Source organism: Impatiens glandulifera, chromosome 7 (assembly GCF_907164915.1).
Source record: "Impatiens glandulifera chromosome 7, dImpGla2.1, whole genome shotgun sequence".
NCBI classification, from domain to species: domain Eukaryota; kingdom Viridiplantae; phylum Streptophyta; class Magnoliopsida; order Ericales; family Balsaminaceae; genus Impatiens; species Impatiens glandulifera.
This window is the reverse complement of record NC_061868.1, coordinates 4,623,429-4,635,633: the sequence shown is the minus strand read 5'-3', so window position 1 is coordinate 4,635,633 and position 12,205 is coordinate 4,623,429.

Sequence of the window (12,205 nt, the reverse complement as noted above, 5' to 3'; positions counted from 1 at the left end):
TCTATACTATGTTAAAACCTGGTTTTCGTCAAATTTGAAACTCTTATGTAATCCTCATGTGTTACCTTATGTACATATATATATATATATTTTAAATTAAGCCCCCATATGTTAAGGACATGAGCATTCATTAAAAAAATTGATATTTTTCGTTCTATATTAAAACAATTAAACATTGAATTATTCAATAGAATGTTTAATTTATTGATATGTTGTTTTGTGATTGAAATAGTCATCCTTAGTTTTTGTCTGATAATTTTATTGAGGAAAAGAAAGCATAAAGGAAAGCAACCTAACCAAACATAACCCCATATTGGGTAAATAGATATCCATTGGCATGGATAGAAGAGCCCTTATAAAAGCAAGTTCTTCTTCAATGTTTCTTTTTTCTTCTTTGGCCAATACCCCCTTCTTCACTTTCTTTAGCTTTTTTGAACCTTAACATCCAAGCCAACTCTTGCCCATTTACCCAAAACATACACACTCACATATTGTCTTATGATCCCGAGAAGATGAGATTTTGTTTTTATGTAACTTATTTCAGATTTGTATATAAAATAATCGTTTAAGCAACATACCAAATGAGGATAAAGAACCACCCAATGAATTCTAGTTAAAATTATAAAATTACAAAACAACATGCAAAAACATTCACACTATACAAATCATACGCACTTGCTACATAAATGAGATTATAATGTTCGATTTGAAAAGGAAAGAAAAAATTGATTATTTGAAGAGTATGACATTATGGGTTGTAGAATTAGTTTGATTTAGCTTATTTCGCTAAGCTAATTGTTTTGGTGTTAATAAGCCTGTTAAGAACTTACTTGCATCATTATGTGTGGGGTTAAACCATAATGGAGATTCTTTATATGATTGCTTGAGACTTTCCATAGTTATTCTTTCGAGTATTTTTGCTAAGAACATGCATTTTTATTCAAATAAACACAAAAGCGGTACAAAACATGGAATGGAACACAAAGCAACACATACAACAACTCACAAAATCAGATGAAACTTCATCATGAAAGATCATTTGAAGTTAATAAGAAGTGGGGTCCTTTTGAGTTTAAAGTGTACTTGAGAGAGTGTTATACATTTCTGATTATGATTGGCAATAATTTGATGACATGGAAGTACAACTGTCAAATGACATGGTAATTAAACCATGGAATGGTGATGACAAAAACTACTCATTCTAAATTTCTAATACACAATAGAAGCAACAAAAGCAGCCTTATATAAATACATCTGCAGTGAAAGCAAATGATTGAAGAGAATCTTAAAACTTCTCTCAAATAAACTTTCATCATCAAAGAATCAATTGGAAATTGGCATTATCAAAACAGGACAAACTTATTGATCAAAACAGTCTTGTTTTGTTTCTGTTGAGTTATGGAGCCTACACTTATAATAAACTCTACATTGTTAATTATAGTTTATTGGGTTTATCTTTTTTGGTTTTAGGCTTGGGCCTGACCAAAGTTATTTAGGTTTATTACCTGAATGTTTACCCTATAAATATGTGATTATTAAGAGTTTACATTGTGGCAGACAAAATTCTAGAGAGATAAAGTGTGAGGCAAAAACTCTGTATTTCTTCTTCTTCTTCATAGTAAATCTGGTGGTGGCTGAAGTGGATGTAGCTCAATTTGAGTGAACCACTATAAATCTGTGTGTTCTTGTGTTCTTCTTTCTTGTGTTTTTTACAGATTGTTTTCAAACTGATAGGATTTGGGAGATACAAATCCTAACAACTGGTATTAGAGCAGCTGGTCTAGATCTGAGCATTGAAAACAATGGCAAGTGAGAACAATATAGGACATAGAATTGGAAGATTTGATGGGACAGATTATGCCTTCTGGAGAATGCATATTGAAGATTATCTCTATGGAAAGAAGCTTCATGTTCCTTTGAGTGAGAAACCAGAGAAGATGGATGGAGCTGAATGGAAACTCCTTGATAGACAGGTTTTGGGAGTTGTCCGATTGACGCTAGCCAAGACAGTTGCTCACAATGTAGCAAAGGAGAAGACCACCATGGGTCTGATGAAAGCTCTTTCTGATATGTATGAGAAACCATCTGCTAACAATAAGGTACACTTAATGAAAAAACTCTTTTACTTAAGAATGGTTGATGGTACTTCTGTCACTACTCATTTGAATGAATTCAATACTGTTGTGAATCAATTGTTATCTGTTGAGATTGATTTTGGGGATGAAGTTAGTGCCCTGATTTTGTTAGCATCTCTACCAAATAGCTGGGAACCTATGAGGGCAGTAATTAGTAATTCAGTTGGAAATGCTAAACTGAAATTTGTTGAAGTTAGAGATCGTATTCTTGCTGAAGAGGTTCGTAAAATTGATTATAGTGAAACATTCAAAGGTTCTGCTCTGAATGTGGAAAATAGGGGAAGAGGTAATGATAGAAATTTCAACCGAGGTAAGAGCAGATCTATGTCAAGGAGCAGGAGGAGTCAGTCCAAGTCTGGGCGGACATTTGAGTGCTAGAATTGTGGTAAATAGGGTCATTTAAAGAGGAACTACAAAGCACCGAAGAAAAATGGTGATGATAAAAATGATGCAGCCAACGTTGTTTCAGAATCTGTCACTGATGCGTTACTTCTGTCTGTTGATATCCCGATAGATTCATGGGTTTTGGACTCGGGAGCGTCTTTCCACACCACTGCCCACAAAGAATTAATGGAGAATTATGTGGCTGGAAACTATGGGAAAGTTTATCTCGCAGATGGTTAGTCACTAGATATTGTTGGCATTGGTGACATCAAATTAAAGATGGCAAATGGTTCTGTTTGGTAGATTAATAAGGTGAAACACATTCCAGGTTTAATGCGCAATCTGATTTCTGTTATACAACTTGATGAAGAAGGTTACAATTTCAGTTGTGGAAATGGTGCGTGGAAGGTGACTAAAGGAGCAATTGTTGTTGCTCGAGGTCATAAAACTAGAACATTATACACGACTTCAACTTGCAGAGAAACAGTTGCTGCTGTAGTTGATGACTCGAAGAACAGTGAGTTGTGGCATTGCAGGTTGGGCCATATGATTGAAAAGGGGATGAAAATTCTTTTGAAGAATGGACAGATTCCAGAACTGAAGTCTATTGAACATCAGTTATGTGAAAACTGCATTCTTGGAAAACAGAAACGGGTGAGTTTCTTAAAGATTGGGAAGGAGCTCAAGAAAGAAAGACTAGAGTTGGTACACACTGATGTGTGGGGACCTGCACTTGTTTCTTCTATTGGCGGATCATACTACTATGTGACTTTTATAGATGATTCAACAAGAAAAGTATGAGTTTACTTTATGAAGCACAAGTCTGAAGTATTTGTTATTTTCAAGAAGTGGAAGGCTTTGGTTGAAAATGAAACAAATCAGAAAGTTAAGTGCTTGAGATCCGACAATGGAGGTGAATATATAAATCTAGATTTCAAAGAATATTGTGATGTGAATGAGATCAGTATGGTGAAGACTGTTCCCCGAACGCCTCAAGAGAATGGAGTAGCTGAACGAATAAATCGAACATTGAACGAGCGTGCTAGAAGCATGAGATTGCATGCAGGGCTGCCTAAAACCTTCTGGACAGAAGCTATTAATACTGTTGCCTATTTGATAAACAGGGGACCCTCTGTTCCTCTTGAATTCAGAATTCCTGAAGAAGCTTGGAGCAATAAAAAGGTAAACCTTTCTTATTTGAAAGTGTTTTGGTTGTTTATCATATGTTCATATTAATGAATGTGATAGGAGCAAGCTTGATCCAAAGTCTAATAAATGTTTTTTCATTGGTTATGGTGATATCGAGTTTGGTTATCGTTTCTGGGATAATCAAAATCGGAAGATCATTCGTAGCAGAAATGTTATCTTCAATGAACAGGTTCTCTACAAAGATTGTGTTGGGAAGACATCAGATGGTGATTCCAAGTTGGAAGAGACTGGTACAGTCGATTTGAGAGAATTTTCAGCTGAATATATACCGGTTGTCGAAAAAGAACAATGTGTTGTTGAAGATGAAATCGTTGAGAACGTGGCCCCAGAGGTAAATCAGCAAACACCGGTTATACAGTTGAGAAGATCATCAGGGAATCGAAAACCAGTTGAGAGGTGGTCTCCATCTCTGAACTATATCTTGTTGACAGATAGAGGTGAACCTGAATGTTATGAGGAAGCAATAAAATCTGATGAATCGATTAAGTGGGAGTCTGCTATGAAAGATGAGATGAATTCTTTGATGTTGAATCAGACTTGAGAGCTCACTGAGCTACCAAAGGGAAAGAAAGCACTTCACAACAAATGGATCTTCAGAATTAAAGAAGAACATGATAAAACCATGAGGTACAAGGCAAGGTTGGTTGTGAAAGGATTTCAACAGAAAGAAGGTATTGACTACAATGAAATCTTCTCTCCAGTAGTTAAATTGATGACAATCAGAACTATTTTGAGTTTGGTTGTGAAAGAAGACCTTCATCTTCATCAAATAGATGTCAAAACTGCTTTTCTTCATGGTGATTTAGATGAAGAGATTTATATGCGACAACCAGAAGGATTTGAAATCAAAGGAAAAGATGAGCTTGTGTGTAAGCTTCAGAAAAGTCTGTATGGTTTGAAACAGGCTCCAAGGCAATGGTACAAGAAGTTTGATAGCTTCATGAAAAGTAACAATTTTTTGAGGTGTGAAGCTGATCATTGCTGCTATATCAAGAGGTTTGATAAATCGTACATTATTATTCTTCTCTACGTTGATGACATGTTGATTGTTGGAGCAAACTTGTATGAGATTAACAAGCTCAAGAAAGAGTTGTCTGAAAAGTTTGCAATGAAGGATTTGGGTGCTGCTAAACAAATCCTTGGGATGAGAATTTTTAGGAATGAAGAAGTTCTCAAGCTTTCACAAGAAGAATATGTGAAGAAAGTTCTTAGCAGGTTCAACTTGTATGATGCAAAACCAGTTACTACCCCCTTAGCTAGTCACTTCAGACTATCTAAAGATCAATCGCCTTTAACAGAGGAGGAGAAAAATTACATGGCCACTGTTCTGTATGCCTCTGCCATTGGTTGTATTATGTATGCGATAGTTTGCACAAGACCAGACATAGCACATGCAGTTGGAGTTGTTAGCAGATTCATGAGCAACCCGGGTAGACAACATTGGGAAGCAGTAAAGTGGATACTACGATACTTAAGAGGAAGTACGGGTCTCGCTTTGTGTTTTCGAAAGTCTAATATGAGTTTGGAAGGATATGTTGATGCTGATAATGGTGGTGATGTTGATAGTAGGAAGAGCACAACATGGTACATTTATACTCTGGGAGGTACTACAATCAGCTGGGTTTCAAAATTACAGAAGATTGTTGCTCTTTCTAGTTGTGAGGCAGAGTATGTTGCTGTGACAGAAGCTGCTAAGGAGATGATTAGTTACAACCCTTTTTGCGAGAATTTGGTCAAGACTACGAGGGAAGTGTGTTACGATGCGACAGTCAGAGTGCCATTCATTTGGCAAAGAATCTTGTTTATCATGGCAGGACGAAGTATATACAGGTTCGGCTGTGACAAATGAGAAACTGAAGTTGTGTGCAACTTCAGTTGGTCTTCTTCGTTAAGAAACCAAATGAAAAGCCACTACCGATCGAGAGATGATGAAGTTAGTCTCCAAGTGGGAGATTGTTGAGTTATGGAGCCTACACTTATAATAAACTCTACATTGTTAATTAGAGTTTATTGGGTTTATCTTTTTTGGTTTTGGGCTTGGGCCTGACCAAAGTTATTTAGGTTTATTACCTGAATGTTTACCCTATAAATATGTGATTATTAAGGGTTTACATTGTGGCAGACAGAATTCTAGAGAGATAAAGTGTGAGGCAAAACTCTGTATTCCTTCTTCTTCTTCATAGTAAATCTGGTAGTGGCTGAAGTGGATGTAGCTCAATTTGAGTGAACCACTATAAATCTGTGTGTTCTTGTGTTCTTCTTTCTTGTGTTTTTTACAGATTGTTTCAAGCTGGTCGGATTTGGGAGATACAAATCCTAACAGTTTCTAGATGGCCACTTGTTCTTGTTTCATCGTCTTCCTTCTTTGTATTACATCACTCTCTTTCCATACACATGCTTTGAAAATGGTTGATCTCATCTTCAATTTGGACAAATCCTCATTTCCATTCATGAGGAGCTCACAAATGCTAGAAGAAGTTACAGATGCCAAGTTCTTACAAACATCAAGAACCCTAGCTCCATCTCCTTCAGTCGAATTCTACCCAAATGTTTCAAACAAACAGAAAGTTCAGAAGGGTTTTGATCCCATTCATAACATATGCTAACGATTCGGTTTTTACAGTCGCCATTAATGAATGCATCAAGTTTAGGGTAGAGGTTGGTTGATATATGATATGGGTTTCGCGAAACGTGAAGGCCCTTCGCGAGAAGCCCAGTCGCGAGAATCAAATGAATCTTCCTTGAAACAGAACCGAATCAGAGCATCATCAACTTTATCATCAACAAGATGAACAACCACGATGAACAATAAGATGAATAATAAGAAAACCTCATGGTTTAGGGTTTAAAGATGAACATAATGAAAATAAGAATATAAATCGATTCAATCACCTGATATTAGAACGAGTTTTCGTCGTCGATCTGTATAATGTGTTCGTTTAAGGTTCTGTCGTCACCGTTCGTTTAAGGTTCTGCCGTCGCCGTCACGAGAAGAGAGAAGAGAGAGAGAAAATAACGAAATGAAAAAATTTGAGTTTATATAAAAAAATTCCTTTCGCGTTACGCGATAAGCGTATTTTCGTCCAAAAGAAATAAAGTGGTCACTAGAGCAATAAAAATTATCAAGTGACCACGGATACAAATAAAGGCATCCTTAGGGTCATTTCGTCAAGTTTCCCCTTCAATAGTCTGAGTCCACTTGATCATAATTAAATAAAAAATAAATGGTTGCACCTTGCACCTCTCAATCCCGAATTGAAACAGCTGAATCCTGTTAGACTTGACAAACTGAGAATTTGCCTCCGGATACGGTTACTGACACAAGTATCTGCAAAAAAAAGCCCCTAAATTTGTGTATTCACTTTCTGGAACTCTCTACTCGTTTCCATTATATGAAAATGTATGTGAATAGTACTATAAACGAAGCCTTACATGATAGAACGAAGACTTAATGATTGTAAGAATGCGAAGTTGGCGATATCCGAGAAACCAGATCGGTAAATACTGTTATCAACCATGGCAAAGTTCAGAGAAGAAACAAATTAACAAGTCTTCTCCGTTAGGATCACATAGGATTGCGAGAGCTTCAAATATGACATGATCGTCACAAACATTCATTCTTCGCATGATGCAAAAATGTAGTTTTAAGGGCATTATGGATATTTCACGGACTACCTCATCGCGTCACGAGAATATATATTATGAAGCCCGAGGTATTTTCCCAAAACCAACTATTAATGAGGTCATTTCGTCAAATTTCCCATTTAATAAATTAATACAATATACAAATTAAAATATCAAACTTATTTTAAAAATGAAAAAAAATCTTTTATATATAAAATTTTATTAAGTTTTTCATTTTTTTCTCATTATTGCAGGTACAACAAATTCATCATATTAGTTTTACTAGATTAAATTCAAATTATCATAAAATAAAATTATAATATATATAATCAGTCTCTCATTTATATATTAGGTTAACAAGTTATAATTTAATATACAAATTAAAAAAAATTTAATATTTATTTTAGTTTAATACTTTAATATATTAAATTTATTTACTAATATAATTAATATATAAGTGTATAATAGTGTGATTGTATTTGTTCAAATATTAATTTTACATATTATCAAATAATTTAAATATTATGTAATTTTTTTTATTTTTAAATTAGGTTTTTATAAATACTTAAAATTCATTGTTCAGTATATCTTAATTTATAATTTTATCAAACACAATATGTCTTTTTATAAAAAATAATTTTAATTAATATGTTTATATTAAAAATTTTTAAGCATGTCAAGATAATTGAATTTTTTTATTAAACATAAAAAAATTATAAAAAAAATATAAATTTCTAACCCCGGGAATCAGTTAGTTTCATGTAGTTTAGCACGTGTCTGAAATATCGCGGAGTGGTTCAAGATTCGATGTGTTTCAATATTAATTTGCGTGTGAAATGTATTTTAAAAAAAAAACATTGCTTTAAAAAAATTTTGAGAGTACCTGTGAACTTTTGAAATTAATCATTAAAAATATTTAATTTTATTTAAATTTTAATAATATGGGACCAAATAACAATTTGGTTAAACCCGGTTTAAGTTAATCAAACATAACTAATTTAAAAGATTATTTTCTTTGAAAACAAAGACGCCAAATTATTTTAGAAAAAATCAGTAAATTGTACATGTATAAACGTACTTTATACTAGAGTCTCTATAAGGGGTTTCGTTTTTTATTACGCTCGGGAAAAGGTTTTCGCGTTATGTCCTTCACGTCCGTCAAATGACGGTTTTATTTTTTTAAAGCAAAGTCAGGCTATTACAAGATTTATTTATAACATTTATTTTCTTAATTAGTAGTTCGGGGTTCTAAACGAGGATATGTTTAGATTAGGGCTGCAAATGAGCCGAGCCGAGCTCAAGCTTGCTGAAGCTCGAGCTCGACTCGATTAAGTATTTATTAGCTCGACTCGAACTCGAGCTCGAACGAGCCTATAAATTTGAGCTCGAGTTCGACTCGACTATATTACCTACAAGCTCGGCTCGACTCGAAAGCTTGAACAAAAATTTAATTTTCAAGCTCAAACTTGAGCTCGAACTCGAACTCGATTCGAGCTCGATTCGAACTCGAACTCGAACCAAATTTATTTATAAAATTAAAATATCAATCTTTCATACATATTAATAAAAACATGATATTTCAAAATTAAAATATGAAACAATCATAACTATTCAAAATTCTAAAACATAATAATCCAAAACATTAAATCACCATTACTAATCAAAATTCTAAAACATAAAATTCAAAAATTAAAGTACAAAACAATAAAAATTGTTTGAACATTCAATATATTAATCTTTTTAACTCATGTTCTTCAATCATAGCACACGTACAACTACCTGCATTCAATAATATGAAATGTTTAATCTTAAAAATAATTAATATAAAAAATAAATGTTAAAACAAATAACTAAAATTTAACTTACTTTAAGATGTAGATACCGGCAACAAAATTTCTTGATATGTCTTCTCTTTCTGAAAAAGTGAAAAATTAATTAAATAAGTGATAAAATTCAGTATATAACATAAGAATTTAATTATAAAAACTTACTTTAGTCTTCTTTTTCATTCCATTTATATGTCGAAGCCAATCACCTCCACAAAACATTTATATGTTCAATTTATTAACTCAATATATTTTCTATTAGATATTATTATATATATTTAAATTATTTAGGTGCAAGTATAACAAGATTCAAACATTATAGGAAGAATATAACTTATAACAACAATATATATTATTTTTTTTATATTATAATATATATTATATATAGTATAATATAAGTATCTTTTTATCTCTTTTCAATATAAGTATAATATAATATAAGTATCTTTTTATCTCTTTTCAATATAAGTATAATATAATTTTATTAAATATTAACCATATTTATTTCTTTTTATACTAAACTAATTATTATATATTAATATTATTTTATTATATATAATATATTAACCCTTTTTTATCTCTTTCAATATTATATATAATATACTTTTATTATATATAATTTATTTTTAAAAAAAATTATTTCCATCTTTTTCTTAATATTTTTATAGAATAATCGAAACTAATAAGTATTATTCTATATATTCATCCAACCTAGGTATAGAATAATAGAAGTCTAAGTTTATCCTAATACATAAAAAAAGATATATAAGCATAAATTGTTTTAAGAAAAAAAGATGAACAAGACTTACCTTACCACTGAGTTCACCAATAAATAAATTTTTCCTTTCTTTGTTGCTGGATTTCCTTAAAGTAAAAAAAATCAAAGTTAAATAAAAACGCAAAAACAATAGTTATCATAAAAAGAGAAAATAAATTTAATTACCTGTAATGTAACTGTAAGACTCTTCTGAAAAAATATGTGAAGACGAATGAAGAAAAGATTAAGAGTGAAAGAAATTGTGAAGATGGAAGAGAAAACGAATGAAGAATGAAAGAAGAGGCATGGAAGAGAAAATGTAGAAAGAAGGAAAGAAAGGCTATTAGATGAACAGGTTAGATGAGAGAAGAAGAGGCGATTAGATGAAGAGTCAGATTAGGTTAGATGAGAAATAAAGAAGAGGGATTAAGAAGAGGGATTAGATGAAAGTTGTAGATGTGTTAGAAATTAGGGTTTTAATTATGAATTATGGGCCTTTCATATGGGCTTTGAAGAAAAAGAGAGGGAAAAAATATATTATTAGAGTTTTAATATTAAATAAAAAAAATTATATATTATATACTTAGGCTCGAAAAAGCTCGACAAGCCATCGAGCAAGCATTATATGAGCTCGAGCTCGACTCGAATTTTAAACGAGCCGGCTCGAGTTCGGTCAAAGTCAAGCTCAAGCCGAGCTTTGACCGAGCGGCTCACGAGTAGCTCACGAGTAGCTTGACTCATTTGCAGCCCTAGTTTAGATTACGCAAATAATTGTATAAAATTATTTAAAAGGGCGTATCTGAGTGCGTTGATATAAAACTAAATAAAAACTCTAAAAATATCAGAAAAGTGTTAGAATTTAAAATTAAATTCCAAACGGGGCCTTAGCCAAAATATTTATTTAGGAAATATCCCGAAAATATTTAAATATCATTTTTTGACTTTTCGAATTCATTAAAAATGGATTAGGGTTCAAAAACTATAAAAATAATTTTGGATTTTAAAAAGTGGAACCAAACAAGCCTTATGACCGAAGTTTTAGGGTCTGTGTTCGGTTTGGCCGATCTAGGCTCGGTCAAGATCAGGGTGGTCCGGACTAGGGCTCGGGTCGTATAGGTTAAGGGGCCGGAGAGCTCGATCATGGGTTTGGGAGGCTCGGTCCTAAACTAAGGCTGCTCGGTCCTAGACTTGGGAGGCTCGGTCCTAGGTCAAGTGTATTGGTCTATGTGTTCGGTCATAGGGTTAGATAGTTATCGGTCCTAGGTTTAGAGTTAGTTTTACCGGTCCTAGGTCTAGGAGGCTCGATCCTAATCATTGGTCCTAGACTAGAGGTTCTCGATCCTAGGCTAAAGACTTTCGATCCTAGGTTAGAAAAATTGGTCATAGGCTAAAGGGAGGACTCAGTCCTAAGTTAAAAAACTCGATCGGGCTCCACGGTCCTAGGCTAAAACCATCGGTCTTGGGGCTCGGTCCTTCCTCAAGAATATCGATCATGTTCCTTGGTCGGAGCTGAAGAACATCGGTCCTGGGTCAGAAAATTCGGTAATGGGATTCTCGGTCCCAAGTCAATTTTCTCGGTCGGGTTCCTCAGTCACTAGCTAAGTTCCTCGGTCGGAGTCATCGGTTGTCGGCTAAGATCTCCGGTCGGATGCAGGATCAAGGTGTTCTTGATTTGGTTAAAAATTTCAGGTGCTATAACTTTTGATTCAAATCGTGGAATCATGATCTATAAGCTATAGTTGGTTAATATTATTATGAAGAACAAAATCCCTAACATAAATAATGATTTCAAGATATTTACAAAGATCAATTTCAAAATACCATTTCTATGTCAAATTTTGAGATTTTTCAAATTAGGTCATATCAAGGTCTGATTTTTGTTCCATTAGCTTTGAAATGATGAATATAGTTGAACTTAATCATAACAAGAACATCATTCAAATATTAAAATAGTCTAAAAAATTAGAAAATATAATTTGATCAAAGTAATGAAACAGTTCTTGAAAATTATTCTAACATGTTAACAAACATGTATAACAACTAATTGAATCAACAAATTCAAAATAAACTCAAGAATATAAGATTTCAAAATTCCAGTTTTTAAGTTTAATTTTTTTAAAAACGCATTTGGATCAGACATGATCAAAATGTAGTTACAGTTGCTTGGAAATCATTCTAACATGTTAACAAACATGTATAACAACTAACTGGATCAATCAAAAATTCATATTAAAACCAAGAACACAAAAATTTTAAAATTCAGTTTTCAA